General features: G+C 41.2%; 1 protein-coding gene and 1 pseudogene across 7 annotated transcripts in view; one reads left to right on the top strand and one right to left on the bottom strand.

Annotated features, from left to right (window-relative positions):
• TSNARE1 (t-SNARE domain containing 1) overlaps positions 1-13,907 on the bottom strand; it is a 520,265-nt gene that overhangs the window by 437,512 nt on the left and 68,846 nt on the right. The gene's annotated exons all lie outside the window — the stretch shown is intronic.
• On the top strand, positions 1,778-2,388 carry LOC128851506 (single-stranded DNA-binding protein 3-like; annotated as a pseudogene).

Below are 13,907 nucleotides of genomic sequence, written 5' to 3'. Positions count from 1 at the left end.
TAGCATCCAGATTCAGTAAACAGCAAGGTACGTACTATGACAAGGTCAAGAGCAATCTAGAACTGTAATTCGTATCTGTCCAGCCAAGCAACACGAGTGTACAGCATCTCTTGCATTTCCAGGTAAAATGTTTCCATTTTCGGATATCTGCTAGCGGCAGTGAACAGCTCACGAATAATCTATCATGATACGAGCTCAGAGAAATTTTTAAAAGAAGCAATTGAGGATAAACAAGTTCAAGCAGGGATTAAAGAAAAATGCTGTTAATTCACACTCACGAAAACAGCAAACAAGCCATAAACTATGAATTGATCAACCCCAACCAGCTAACCACCCTCACTACCTCTCTTTATTTTGACTTGAGCAATAACATCCTACGCATTTCCATAGCTCTCCAGCAATAACCATCATCTTGCTGGCGTATAAATTGCAGTTGCAAGTAGGTCCTGCAAGGTGGGCTCAGGCTCCTCTGTCTAGGTGCCTTGCAGACATCAAGATCACACATTGCCTCCCAAAAGGGTAAGAAGTTGTGAAAGACAACACATTGGTTGTCTCCAGGGAAATGGCACCGTACATGGAAACAACCAGACACATTGGCAACAGAAAGGCATCTCAACAAAAGTACAAGGTCTACGAGGGCATGTTTCTCCAGACCGATCTTCTTAGCTTCAAATTTCATCTCAATCTCAAGACATTTCTCCCTGGATGTGATTTACCCCAAGGACTGTTCCACAGCTCCACCAGATGAGACCACTGGTGGCACCATCACAACCCAACGGTTATAAATTTGGACACAGCTAGAGCAAACCAAGCTCTAAGCTCCTCCAGACAAAAGATGATATTCAGAAGCACCACCCAGCTGAAAAGCCACGGCACAGTCTGTCTTGGTGACATTTCTTGGCTTTTATGGGCTACTGGTGTTATGGGAAAGGTGCGTCTGGGAGCTGAAGTAAATGATTTCCCATGGGTCAATGCTGAACCCTCTCCAGCTGGTTAAGGACAACAACCTAGCTGCAAAGTATGAGTCTCATCTGGTGCTCTTTTAGGCAAAGAGCAGGTTGCACAGTGCAGATCAGCTGTAGCATATAGCAGTGGGGAAGGTCACAGAATCACACAATAACAGAATGGTCAGGTTTAGAAGGAACCTCCAGAGATCATCCAGTCCTATCCTTCTGCTAAAGCAGGGTTACCTCAAGCATGTTGCACAGGCATGTGTCCAGGAAGATTTTGAACATCTCCAGAGAAGGAGAACCCCCAATCTCTAAGTAGCCTGTTCAAGTCGGTGAGGAAAAAAAAACTCTTAACAAAACATTGCACAATAAAAAGGGAACCACAGAGGGAAGAAAAAGATGTATCAAACCTTTGATGCAGTAAGAGTTGAGAATTTTTAATGTGAATATTTTGCTTTTAAAAGATCGTTCTGCAGCCAGAGGAAGTACACTGCATCCCTTAAACCCAGAAGCAATTTAGCATTTTGTCAGGTTGGGCTAATGAAGAAAGTTTCCATCAACACAGAATCACAGAATAGTTAAGTTTGGAAAATATGTCTAAGAAAGATCATTCAGTCCAACCATCAACACAATACCAACATGCCTACTAAACCACATCCTAAAGTGCCATATCCATGTGTTTTTTGAACAGCTTCAGGGATGGAGACTCCACCACTTCCCTGGGCAGCCTGTTCCAATGCTTCACCATTCCTTCAGTAAAGACATTTTTTGTAATAGCCACTCTTAACCTCTCCTGGCACAACTTGAGGCCATTACCGAGTGAAGCGAAAGCCTTTCATGACGATAGTGCCGCTGCCATCCTGATTCCCATGCTTGGAAACATTCCCCTGAACAACTGAATGCCTAGGGGCCTCATCTGGACTGGCTTCTTCCAGTGACTGCCGGGGTCACAGCCCTCACTACAAACAGAGATTCCACCCCACAATCTTAAAAGCATTATGGAACCCCACAGTCACCTGTTTGTGTTGTTGTGCTGAGCTGGAGGTCCCCGTCCCCTCATCAGGATAAACAACCAGCCCCTGGGTACTATTCCCAGTGCACAGCCATTGCTGCCCAATTCAGTGGATCTCACATGACAGCAAAAAAACCCTAACATGGGCAGCCCAGTGCAAAGGATGAAATGTCCACAAGGGATGGACCCACAGATCCCAGTCCACAGAACTATGACAGCGGCATGAGACCTCCACTCTGCTCCCTAGGTCCTGGAATTAATATGGTATCAGGAGCCAGTAGACCATCACCAAATCCTATCAGTGACAACTCAATCCCATACTCTTCTTCACTGTCTGGTACCGGGTCTGCCTGGTGGCAGTGGTCTTCCAGGGACACCCATCATGCCCTGACATTGAATTCAACAGATTCAAGCGACAACATGTAGCTGGTGGAACAAACAAGCAACACTCCAGCTTGTTTGTCCAACAGCCAGCTGAGAGCCCTCTTTGCAGGAGGGGACTTGTGGAGCACAGCATACAGAACCCACCATACTCGGCAAACACCTCCCCAGACACCAGTTGGGGATACAGAGATGTGAAGCATCAGTGGTGAAACCACCAAATCATCAAACTTCTGCCATGCCCATTTCATAAAAGTCTCACAGCAAAGTCCATTTATAGCAAGAGCGACGTTTATAAACATTGCGAGGAACAGGCATTGACAGGCTTTAAGAAAGATTTTGACTTGCAATTGGTGCTCTGGAGTGTGATAACCTCCCCACCAAGACATCAGTTCCAGTACTTAGAAATGCAAACTGAAAACTCTTTTTTCTTTTTTTTTTCTTAAGCTGAATCCCTCTTGGATTTTATCTCTGAGGTAACAAGAATACTGATGGAATAGAAATGTCCAAAGTCAGAAAGGCAAATTTCTTTATCATATAAAGAGTGGATAAACCCTGCTTCGACCTTTAAATTAAAAAAAAAAAAAAAAGTGGTTTTCTTGATTGGCTGGGTCTCTGGATGTGTGCCTGTGTCCTGCTGGTGGTGGGATAACCACAAAAACATCTTTCATGGAAACAGCATTAGCATGTTCCCTTCATAAAGGTTTTTCTCCTTCTAACATGGAATTATTTCACAGAATTACTCTCGCTCACCACACAACATAAAATATATAAATACATTAGCCTATGACTACAATAGCAGAAGGTGAATAATATCAGCTAGTTTATATGTTGACTTTCTTGCTTTGTTCCACTGGTTACAACCTTTGATGGAGGCAAGCACCTTATTTGAGGTATCTACTTTGGAATGAAACAAATCACTCTCCAGACTAGAGAGGGACTAAAAGCCAGATGCACTTTAATCCTGCCTGCTGTGGGTAACAGCTGGCAATTTCCCAGCAAACGGTTTTACTTATTTCCAAGATGTTTATACTTATCTACTTTTAGACATTAAAAAAAAAAAAAGCAGAAAAGAGACTAGAGCAAAGGGATGGTTGGGTAGAAGGTGAATGGCTCATGAATTGCATCTACAACGTGCACCAGTGGCAAGGGAGCCTATCCCTAACCTGTTTAACTTCCTTAGCTGAAATCATCTCTTTTTCAACTAAAATCCTTCCCATAACCACATAAACACATGTGGTCCCACGACCACGTTTTCAGTGCAAATGAAGTTTAAGCATGCAAGCACACAGCTATAGGAATCTGTGGATACAAACTCACACCTGCAGCTTCCCGCAGCAGGACTACTTCCCAGCAAACACAGCACTTGGGATGCAAGGAAGAGTACTCAAAAATAGCCCGAAACTACACTATAACAATACACATCCCCCCTAAAACACTATTTATGTGAACACAGAAATTGGTCTCCACCTTGGTGTACCCAGAAAAACATTGCTTACTTCTCACCGCTGCCACACTTCAACACCCAAACTTCAATCTCCGTCTTGATGGAAACAGCCACACGAATCCATGTTACAACAGGCTTCCAGCAGCCATGCAATCACCAGATCTTCTTTCTATATTCTCTATATAAGTATTCCTCCCCCATTCATCTCTTCCAGGAATAACCCACTCCCAATATCAAGTCTGCAATTGCAGACAGTCTAATCTTGATCACAGCCAGCATCATCCTTTCCCTTTCCAAATCCACTAGGTAGGTGGTAGCATGTACCACATCTGTCCAGGTTTGCTTCTAAAGGCAACAACTGGCAAGACAAACCAAGGAACCACCACTCTAAGTACAGCTGAGTAAGATTTTACATGCACAGATCTCTGACTCTGTGCAAAGTGTTGTGCAACTAGGAAGGGGGATGCAAATATTGATAAAGGAAAATACCAGGGTCAAGGAAAAGCTGGGGTTTAAGTTTCATGGTCAGTGAGAGAAGAACTTTTGGATTATTTGCAGGATGCAAACATTCTAGGGTGCTGAGAGCAGTACCTGTGTGCAGTAAACCTCTACCTGCCTTCAAGCTTATCTCCAAGCTGGCACATAAAGGCTGTGCTGCCCACAACCCATGCATTTAACAGGAGGAAAGAGCCTTTTGCAATATGGATTAAAACACAGAGATTATAACAAAAGCATTATATATTCAGTGACCAAAACCATTTACCTCTTGAGAGACATCCCTAGGCTGAGCATTCATGCTCTGAAAAACACCACAAATATGAAGGAACTCAAATGGGAATCTCTCAACCTCCCTCTTTCCCCAAAGCACAAAAAATTTCTTGACAATCTACAGCACACAAAGGACAGAGGAACTGAAGTTTGGGGAGCAATGATGTAATATGGCGAAAAATAATAATCAAAGGCTGAATTTGGCTATTTCCTACAGGCAGCTCAGCATCCATCCGCCTCCTTCAGTGGCTTCATCCTTAGCTGTGTTCTCTTAGGAGAACATCCTGTTGAAAACTAACATTGAGTTTGTACAGACTATATATAGCAGTGACATTTTTACTCAGCTAATTGAATTAAAAAAAAAAAAAGGCAAAAAACTATCAACTTTTGAACTACCTAAGAGCTGGAATGGAATTATATTATATTATTTAAAATGAGTGCAGAGTCTTTAAAACAGCAAGTCTGCTGTATTCTATCCAGTGCAGCACTGCTGACCTTCACACATATATTATTGTGCTCATTAATATACTTGTTAGACTTGCTGCTGAGATGTATCACTCTGGACATCTACTCATGTCCAAGATGGTAACTCCACACAAAGGAGAGACAGTCGGGGTAAAACCTGTCACAAGAGTCTGGTGATTCTACTTTTTGTTTTCATGCATCAACTTCCCAAACAGGTTAGATATAACCAGGAAACTTATCAATTTACATGGCTGTTACTTCCCACCCCAAAAACAACTATAACTCTATAACGGGAAAAGCAAACTTCTTTAGTTTTAGTTATTTATCATTCAGTTTATGAAAGGAGTTGTAGTTGTTTACAAGTTTGTAATTCTCTGAAGCTTTTTTATCTTGAAGGAAAAGGGGAATAGACTAGTTTTAATATGCACATCCAAGCAAAGCACACTTTAATGCTTAACAAGACATTTTGATGTCACGTCTTTGCAATCCACACTGAGTGCATGTTCTGGGAATCAACACATCATCACTGCTTCTAGAAGCAGCAGAAATGGACCAAAATTGGAAAAGACGTTGATATCTTTTGGCCAGAAAATAAAGCAGATTGCTTCTCAGGAACGGATTTGAAGTCCAACATTCCAAACTAGATGCAAGCAGTGGCATACAGTTATTTACAGGCAACAGGAGCCTATATCAAAATTTACTGAGAGCACTAGATGCTTTCGACTTAATTTTGAATTACTTCAGCTCAGTGATTTTCAGCCTGCGCCTTTTTCTTTTACTGAAGATACCATGACACCAATTCTTTTGCCCAGTAATCTAAACCACGAAATTTTAAAGGCATCTAGAAGACCAAAAGATTTTCATGTAGCTCTTCTACATCACAGACAAAGTCCAATCAGAGAAGAGTGGTTTTATTCAATCTTGTAAGCATGTCTGTCAGATTTGGAGGTGGACATTTCAGAGACAGAGTGAAATAAGTGGGCAGCTTGCATGATCAATACCCTAAATTCATCTGGACATTTTCATATAACAAAATCTTTGTTATCACACAGACATGGGACCTTTAGAACTCCTCCCATTCCTTTAGAGGGCAACCGGGTAGTTAGCAGTATACATTAGGTGGAAAAAGTGTAGAAACAGAGTAGAGTCATAGAAGTATAATAGATGTTCTTGTAGACACCCAACACAGTCTATGAAAACATAAAAGTAGTTTCAGATAGGATGCAGTGATCACAATCAACTCTAACATTGTCTAAACCACTACAAATTTCATATAAATCTTTCCATATGGCTACTCCAGGACCATTCAAAGCTACTCCTCAAAACATCATGTGTTTAGTTGCTGAATGCACCAAAATGTTGTTTTCCAGTTCTTTTTCCAAAAAAAAAGCAACGGTGCACAGTGCACTACAGATCTCATTTTTCAATAAACCCAAGTCTCCTTATACACATCCATCAGCATTATAAAACACCCAGTACTGTGTAAGGGTATCTGCACAATTTCAATAGAAATTCAAGAATATTGATGCTTCTGGGATGATATCTGCCATAAGCAGGTTATTTTCCAACACATTACTTGTGATCTCCAAGGAAAGGCAACCGCTACTTTACTTCTGCTGAAGAACCTCATAATATGCAAGGGAAGAAAGGAGGGAAAATGGGCAGGTGGGGTTTACAGATACATGGGGGCCAGTTGAATTTAGTGGTAGACCACTCATAAAGCATAAAGGCACTTCAAGATGTAAATGTGATAGAAGCAGACAGCTTCTGGATAAACCATTCAAAATGATTTTTTGAGCACTTTGGCAAAGGCAATTAAATTGACAAGGGCTTGAGTTGTAACTGGGACCAATACAAGCCCTCATGCAGCACAACTCCATCGTCTCCCATCAATGGATTGGCAACTCTAAGAACTTAAAATGCAAAATAAAACAAATACAAAGAAGGGTCCAGTTTAAATGCTGCATTTGAGATAATTTTTCACATTCTGCTTCCCACTCTGCACAGTGGTGAGCATTCCTGGAGACACAGATGAAGGGATTTTATAGAGAACAACAGCAAAATCCAAACATGCATTTTAGGTACCAGGTGATATGACAGCAGGCCTCTCCTCAAACATCTCAGAAGTGGTTTGAAACTGCACCAGGGAAAGGAGGGGGAGGTTCCTAACTGCAAATTGAAGCTGAGAAATCAGCAACTTGTCCAGAGTCAGAGCCACTTGCAAACAACAAAAAAATCGGTTACAGAGAAACCTGAAGACTCAGCCTCCATATTATAAATGAGAATAACACTGACCTACTTTCCAGCACACTTGCAAAGCTGCTGGAGATGCTACAATGAAAGGCACTACAGAAACCTAAAGGAATACTGCTTCAGATACATGGGAATAAGGTTATCGCTGAAATGCAGCAATGCACTTTCGACAGTGAAGGTAACCGATAAGAGATCAAATAATACAGAGAGCTAAACAACTTTTTTTTGGAAGATATGGTTTAAGAAGTATTTGGGGCATACTCTTGCAAATGGTGCTCCAGATCTTTAATAATCACAAAAAGCAAAATTAACCTTTTTACATGCTAAGGATTGTCTCTAGAAGGCCCCCATGCGATAACCTACACAGAGCTCAATTTATTAGCTTAAAATACTGTGATGAATTTATCCAGCTAGGATTCACATCTATATGGGAATAAGAGATTAATCAGGTCTTGTGTGATTCAAAGGAAGTCCTCTGAGGTAAAGGGGAGGAATGTATAAAGAAGAGAAAATTCTCTGGCACAGAGAAATAAAGGTCTTGGGCGCTGTACAATATATTTAGCTTTGCTAGGGAAAAGCAAAGCCAGGCTGTTGAATTCTTTAGAAATGACATGGCTTCTTGCTTGTATTCGTACAACCACGCAAATGAAACTCAAGTCTCCACCGAGACATACATTAAAATTGTTCTTTTAAAAAAATATGCTGAATTTGCCCTTACCATTTATAGAGACAAGCTTTTAAATCTTCTGCTGCATCATTTATTCCCTACATTCCTATCATCTCTGAAAAGACATTCTTTGCTTGAAATTGAAAAAGAAAGTCAATCGTTGCAGGAAGGGGGCTTTGTTAGGCAGAACCTGAGTGTGCCCACATAGATTGCATAAAACTGGAGCTAAACATAGTGTGCCCATCAGGAAAGCATTAAAATGTGAAAAATAACCATCAGCTCTTGCTTGAAAGAGCTATATTGTATCAATCAGCATCTAGTCCTTCCATTTTCATAGAATCACAGATTCATAACATCATAGAATGTCCTGAGGTGGAAGTGACCCACTAGGATCATCAAGTCCAATTCCTCTCCCTGCAGAGGACAACACCAACATTCACACCAGGTGTCTGAGGGCATTGTTCAAATGCTTCTTGAATATTGCTAGGCTTGGTGCCATGACTGCTTCCCTTGGGAGACTGTTCCAGTGTTCCACTACCCTCTGGGTGAAGAAACTTTTCCTGACATCCAACCTAAACCTCCCCTGGTACATCTTCCTGCCATTCCCTCAGGTCCATGAGACCACCACCTGCATATATCCTTAACACCCTGCAGAATTCTCATTCAGATACAAAACCAGGCAGTTTGCAATATCCTTAGGAGCCCACCTTACCTTGAAGTGGATTGTCCTCCAGCATAAAGAAAATCATACTTAAAAACAGTTGAGGAACTGGGAAATCTTTAGCAACAGGTTATCAGAGCACCTATGATGCTCATCCAGGCTGTGCAAAGAGAATAAAAACTGTCTCAGCTGCCTACCTGACAAACAGGTGAAGGCCACACAGATGCAATAGAGAGTAATACGGTAAAAAACATAAAATCATCGAAGTGTTTGGCTTGGAAGGAACCTTTAAACATCAGCAATGAGCAGGGACATCTTCAACCAGATCAGGTTGCTGAGAGCCTCATCCAACTTGACTTTCAATGTTTCCAGGGATGGGGCATCTCCCATCTCTCTGGGCAACCTGTTCCAATGTTTCACCACCCTCGTTGTAAGGAGTCTCTTCCTTATATCTAGTCTGAATCTCTTCTCTTTTCATTTAAAACCACTACCCTTTGCCTTGTTGCAACAAGCCCTACTAAAAAATCTGTCCCCATATTTCTTATAAGCCCCCTTTAAACACCGAAAGGCTGCAATAAGGTCTCCCTGAAGAGATGGGAATTCAGTCCTTTAAACAAGCAAGGGAATATCAGTAAATAACCACTTAGAAGCCATCAATAAACTGGAACACTACCTGCAGGCTACCAGCACACAGAGGCTTAAGCAGTTTTATAAGAAACACACCTCAAAAATGTGAATCTCACAGATCTGCTAGCAATAGCCAATTCTCCGCCCAGCAGGACCCATTCATCCATTGAGCACCTGCATCTGGAGATGATCCCCAGCAGGAGTTAATCCATCCCAGCCAGGTCGCCCAGATATCAATGCCCCCAGGAGGTATTCTGCCATCCTCTGGACCGTTCACTTTGCAATAACTCAAGCTGCGGTGCTTCCAGTGCCTCTCCTCAGAGACCGTTTCACACCTTCATAGAGCTCATTCTGAAGGCATTTTTCCTCCCAGTCTAATCTTTGGAAAAATTTGACAGCTACAAAAATGTAATAAACCAACCAGTTGGATTATATATATATATATTACGATTTGAAAAAGATGAAAGGCTATATTGTTAAGAGATATAATTCCAGCAGCTTCTACAATGTAGCCTGTGCATACACAGAGGAAGAAACGGAACTGAAGCAGCTTATATTTTGTCTTATAAGTCTCTTAAAATAACCCAGCTTCTGATCCTCAGCTCGCATCAGGAGAATGACACTGAAAAGGCTAATAAAGACCTGCCAAGTATCTCATCAGGACAAAATACCTGTGTGTTCATACCAGCTCTTGCCAATGCATCAAGTGAAGCAATGTGAAGAAGAGAAAGGAGGACTGTCTGCTGAAAAATCAAATATTCAAGAGCAAAAGGAAGCATGCACAGAGCTATCATGTTTCGAGTCATTTCAAATAGAAACCACTGCAATCAGTTGGTGATGAGCAGTAACTGTATGGCTACAGTACTATACCAGCACTCTTAATTTAATTTATATTGGTAAACATAAAAAACCAGACTATTATGTTTGAATGAAAACAAAATAAAAATAAATATTTGGCTACAAGGTTTGAACACAAGAAAGATGAATTGTAGCTTTTATTATAACAATAATAATTTATTCCACCATGGCACTGGACAGCAGATGATTAAAGATGAATAAAGGTCTCCAAGTGTTTGGATTTATATCAGGCCATTCAATCCATTTGGTTACAGCAGCAGTGATTAATCATTGTTGGAGAAGGGAGGAATCTTAAGAAAATCTTGTGGTTTCCTATTTCAGAAGTGAGTTGTAACACCTTCAGGAGAGCAGTTCATCTCCACAAGAGCTGAGACATCTTGAAAAGCTCATACGATATTTAGCTTGGCATTTTACAGAAGCCGGTATCACCCTTCATGTTAAGAAAACAAAAACACACCACAAGGACAGTTTTAGACCTGCAAATTCAAATGCAAACAGCACTCACTGAGAAGATCAATGGGACACATCTGAAGACAGTGATAGATACTATTTGATTGCAAAAGTCTTGGAGCAAGAGGATGAACGCTATTGCATATCATCAGTGCCCAGATCACTCTACAGAAGACTCCTCTTTGTGCTCATAACCCGTTTTCTGACTGCCGTCCCATTACCCCAACAGGCACATTTTCACCCAGCTTCCAATCCTACTTAGAGAACTAAAACTCCCTGTCTGGGAATAGCCATTCAAGAAATAAACCTCTTCAATAGCTTGAGGGCAGAATGAAAGAAGGATAATTTCACAGTCACCATCAGAGGAGTTCTAAGACCAGCATTTTCCTACTAAACATTGGATAAATCTCTGCAGATTCACCCCATGGGATAGAAAACCCTGAAATAAGACAAACTTAGAGTTATAGAATAATTTAGTTCGGAAGCAAATTCTGGAATTGTCTAGGTTTATCCTCCTCCAATAAGCTCCTGTTAGAGCTGCTTAAGCCTTGTCCAGTTAAGTACTGAGTATCTCCAAAACCAGGTATTTCACAGCCTTTCCAGGTCCCTGCTCCAGTCTTCAAAAACTGCCATGCCGAGCTGCCAGCAAAAATACAGTTTCCCCTCTGTCATCTCCTCTTCAGGCTGAACAAACTCCATTCTTCCCACCCTTTCTCACATGTCCTGGGCTCCAACTCCCAGAAACCTTGTGGCCTCTTCTAGAGGTGCTGCAACACACTAATATCTTTCATTTACCGGGAAGCCCCAATCTCACAAGCGTCAAAAAAGGGAAAAGATTATTTCCGTGGACCTGATGGCTATGCCTTTATTAACACAGGATGTGGTTGTCCTTCTGTGGCACAATGACTCTCTGCTGACACTCATTCAGATTCATATTTAAGTCCTCCAATGAGTTTGGGCTTAAAATTCACTGATTCAGGCTTTTACAAGGAGAATGTCCTTTCAGTAAACCAAGCAGGGTTAAATCAAAGGCCTCTGTCTTCTTGCTGGTGGGGCTCATTTTGCCTCTCACTCTTCCTGTTCATCACCCTTTGTCATCATTCAGTTCTCCAATATGCTCTCAGCAAAAATCCCTTTCCCCAGTCTTTACAGATCAATACCTCAAACCATGGAGTTAACATTTAGTGTTTTCTGTGTAGGGGGAAATGAGAAAGCCCTGCAAAGTCTTGACTACAAATATATTAAGAGACTTGTTCATTCAGTTCGGGTTAGAATCTCAGCAATAGCCACAGTTATTTTTTCTTCCCTGAACCAGAAACTTTACAAATATAAAGGCTCTCAAAAAGTCTATTAAAATTATAAATGATAGTATGGAAGAACTTATATTGAACTAAAGCATTCAGGAAAAAATGAATTACATCAGTGGAACAGCAATTTTAAGAATTCATGTTTCGGTTCACTTCACTTACAACCATGCATTTGCTTTCAGAGTCCATCACAAAGACGACAGAGAATCTGAAAAGGCAAAAGAAGAACACCGGGATGGGAAAGAAAATTGGAGCACAAACTAAAGGATATTTGGAAGCAGCTTTTAAAAATTTATTGCTTGAAAAAGAACATAAAAGCCACCTCCCATTCTGCAATATAATATCCTTGTTCTTCATTCTTGACTGTCGCTCAACTCCTTCCCCTGGTATTCCTGCCTAAAAAACGCAGTACAGCATGATCACAAAAGGTCAGAAAAAGGCCATATAAATTCACATCTGCACTCAGACCTTCAAATGGAGGATCTCCTCCTTCACAAGTATTGTTATTTGATGATGTATTTGAAAACACATTAAAGAATAAAATGCAACCAAACAAAAAATAACGATCACTGAGCAAGAGCTGCCACAAGCAGAAAGGTGAAGCTAACCAGGAGATTGATTTTGTGCCATCTTTTACATAAAGAAGAATATTACAAAGAGGAAGTTTGACAGAGAAAATAAATTTGCTTTGGTTTGACTCTTCCACTTCCAATCCAATACTCATGATCTGTGGAGCGAAAGCCAGACAGCAAGAGAAACAAAAAAGAAGAAAAACAACACAGCACTATTCCTAAAAAATGAAATTCTGTCCTAATATAGTCCTGAATAATAAAGGCTCCTTATACAAATAACATGTGAAGCATGTCTTTATACTAGCTAGGAAGACAGCAAATAATGAAATAAATTCCCTCCTACGTGAACTAGGAAACTTTTTCCTCAAGCAATCAGAGGACACCTCAGCTGAGAAGCAAAGCTCAAATGTCTGAGCTTAGTCCTTCTTGACGCCACTTCACAGCAAAAACCCTTCAGGATTCGGTTCCATTGTCTGTGAACTTGGAACATTAGTACCTGAGACTCAAACAGGACCTCTGAGAGTAAAAAACCAAAAATGTTCACTTTGGCTGCATCATTCAGCAATGCACCAGAAGACGTTCTAGAAGTCCATGTGGAGAACCATACCCAAGTGAAAAAGTTTTTAGTACACTTAAATACCAGCTACAACAGAGATAAGGAACTAGAAGATGCTCATGGAGGTTTTAGATTGGACTATCAGTCGTTCCCTCTCCAAAACTACCAAGCGCTAAAAAAAGCCACTCCAAGAAGACAGAAGTAAAGACATGAGTTGGCTAATTAATCAATCATAGAATCACAGAATGTCCTGAGCTGGAAGGGACCTATAAGGATCATCAAGTCCAGCTCCTGTCCCTGCAGAGGACAACCCCAAGACACATACCATGTGTCTGAGGGCACCATCCAAATGTTTCTTAAATATTGTCAAGCTTGGTGCCACGACTGCTTCCCTGGGGAGCTGTTCGAGTGCTCCACCAGCCTCTGGGTAAAGAATCTTTTCCTTATATTCAACCTAACCCTTCTCTGGTACGTCTTCTTCCCAGACCCTTGGGTCCTATCATTGGTTGCCAGAGAGAAGAGATCAGCACCTGCTCCTCCTCCCCTCCTTGTGAGGAAGCAGTAGAGCACGATGTGGTCTCCCGTCAGCCCTTCTCAGTCCTGCCTGGATTGGCACAGGATAAGTGAGCTTGTGAGGCAAAGAAAAGCTCTATGTCATAGAAGGAAAACAGGTACTCTATGCAAAGGTGACAGAAATTTTGCTCCCACTCTTGAAACCTATGGATTATGTATGCATTTACTTTAGAATTCACTCGCAGGCCTTTACAATGTTAGATTATTTTTTTCCTCCCTCTGTCTTCAAGGAATCTGCATTAGATCCTGTGTTTTCGGGGTGAAAAGCTTCAGCGCAGAATTTACTTCACAGCTATTACAAGGTACATTACACTAATTACGATGCACGTTATAGCCTGCTATGTAGTGCACTGCAATAAA

Source organism: Cuculus canorus, chromosome 2 (assembly GCF_017976375.1).
Source record: "Cuculus canorus isolate bCucCan1 chromosome 2, bCucCan1.pri, whole genome shotgun sequence".
In the NCBI taxonomy this organism is placed as follows: Eukaryota; Metazoa; Chordata; class Aves; order Cuculiformes; family Cuculidae; genus Cuculus; species Cuculus canorus.
This window is presented reverse-complemented; position numbering and strand designations above follow the sequence as displayed.